Genomic DNA, 2,640 nt, shown 5'->3' with positions numbered 1-2,640 from the left:
TCTTAACCACTTCTCCTATCTTCAGTTATTGATGACTCCCAAAGTGGGGTTATGATCCCTCATTCTGAGTATCATCCATATATATCCAATGGCAGCTTATATATAAAACAGACAGCTCAAGCTCAATATGTACAAAAATGAAATTTTATCGCTTCTTGAATTGCTTCTTATCCAGGATCTTCTCTATTTTAGAAAATTGCACAGCCATTTATTTAAGAAAAAACCTGGAAATCACTGTTGACCCTTCCTTCTCTCTCATGTTTGGTATCTTCCTCCAATGTACAGGGCCCGGAAGACACTCCAGCCATCACATTGGCATTGCCAGTGTTTACACCTTTCCCAATGCCATGGTCACCAGTGCTGCTGTCAACAGTGTTTCTGGCATTTACATAGCGATCACTGCCTGTCTCATGCCCCAACAGTGCTTGCCAACACCATCAGCACCAATCCTGCCAATGTGTCACCCTCTTTATGTCCCATAGCAATTACAGAGCAATAGCTCTTTTAAGTGCCACCTTTTAGTTTATGTTTCAGCCTTCTAGCCTGAGAAGTTGTGTGTGAGATAATGAGATCTGGCCTAATGTAATAATCTCAGGGACACAAACCATGCTCAGAATCATTCTCCCCTTCTGTGTTCAATATCTGCCAATAATCCTTCAACCAACCTAACCCATCTTGACCCACTTTTCCCCTAGGATGAATTTTTACTTTTCTAGGAGGTTTGTTTTTTTTTTTCTTTGCGGTACGTGGGCCTCTCACTGTAGTGGCCTCTCCCATTGCGGAGCACAGGCTCCGGACGCGCAGGCTCAGCGGCCATGGGTCACGGGCCCAGCCGCTCCGCGGCATGTGGGATCTTCCCGGACCGGGGCACGAACCCGCGTCCCCTGCATCGGCAGGCGGACTCTCAACCACTGCGCCACCAGGGAAGCCCTAGAAGATACTCTTATCACTCAGAAATTCCAAGGGTTTCACGAGCTCTGTGCCAGGAACCAGGGACAAAGACCAGATATATTTCTCACTAAACCATAACCATCATGTTCTTTAAATGGGTATCGTAAAAAATAACTTGAAAAAAAAATAATAACTTGATATTACATCAAATTACATAATATGATTTGTGATCATTAAAGCTATATATGATAAATAAAGATCTTCTAGGGCTTCCCTGGTGGCGCAGTGGTTGAGAGTCCGCCTGCCGATGCAGGGGACGCGGGTTCGTGCCCCGGTCCGGGAAGATCCCACATGCCGCGGAGCGGCTGGGCCCGTGACCCATGGCCGCTGAGCCTGCGCGTCCGGAGCCTGTGCTCCGCAATGGGAGAGGCCACAACAAAAAAAGATCTTCTAATTAAAGTGAGAAAATACAGTCATTTGAGTCAGCAGTGCTATAGACATTAAAAAACAGTCCTCTCGTTCCTTTTTTTCTCTTTAAAGAAGATATGTAGTTCCAGCAATATATCATCCAAATCTCCCAATGAAACACAAATAAATCAAATTCACTGAAAATGAACAGATATAACACCATTTAATGAATGCTATTTATTTGAGGTAATGTGGTCCTAGCTACATCACGATTACTTAGAGTGGTTGCTAAACATGAAGATTCCCAGGGGCACTGGGGCCCAGGAATCTTGGTTTCACCAGTATCCCAAATAATGTGATGCACACAAAATTTAAAAGCTACTGATTGAAGTAATTGATAATAACAACATAGACTGTATGCTGGATAAACTGGTACAGATCTAATTAAATTATACTGGAAAGAATATCTTGCATTTAAATGATCATTGAATAAAATAACAAAATGTAATTGAGAGTCAGGAAAATTTTTGCTTGGTGATATTGTTGCCTTGGTATCTGCTTCTGCCCAATGTCACTGCCTGTTCCTTTCCCTTGAATCAAGATTTTACTTTATGTACCAGCTAAAACTTTAATAACTTTCTAGAGATACTAGTCAAAATGTCTAAAGCAACCTGGTTAAAACTGCAGGAGGCAATCCAGATGAGATAAACAGATATTTATACTTAAGTGCTTAATAGATACAAGACAGTAAAAACAAGTGTTTTGTCAATAACTACCAACTTTTTTTTTTTTTAAGAAAATTTTTTGGTGTAAAATATTTTCATTTTCTATGAAAGAAAACTAAGTATTTCACACAACTTTAAGCAAACTTCGTTCTGTACAGTATGCCCTCTTTTCACTGAAGCATCTTTGTCCTAGCTTCAGCTTTTATACTTTGAAAAGCTTTAAAAATTTTATCTTCTTCCTTGTTGGGATAAGTAATATATATCCAATTCACAGTTAGTGTAATATGGAATACACATCCATAAAATGAACCAGTCCAGCTAAGCAACTCTTTTTCTTCTTTGTTGGATATCACTGTAGGTTCTTATGAGCTCAGACTCCTGGGGAGCATTTTAACGGTTTTTTCCACCTCCCCTGATGACCATGTTTATGCTAAGTTTTGATACAGTATAAAGGCTTGTGTAGTAATTAGCATTCAAATGGACCACTGATTTCCTTTTCACTGAGTAGGTTGTCTATTTCCAGGCTCAGAAATGGAATCCAATGAGTTAGAGCTTACAGTAATCAAGACATATTAACAATTCAAATCCTAAATTAAACATCCAAGGCACAGGGTGC

Source organism: Phocoena phocoena, chromosome 4, assembly GCF_963924675.1.
Source record: "Phocoena phocoena chromosome 4, mPhoPho1.1, whole genome shotgun sequence".
Classification (NCBI taxonomy): domain Eukaryota; kingdom Metazoa; phylum Chordata; class Mammalia; order Artiodactyla; family Phocoenidae; genus Phocoena; species Phocoena phocoena.
The sequence above is the reverse complement of the archived record's forward strand: the minus strand, read 5'-3'. Positions refer to the sequence as shown.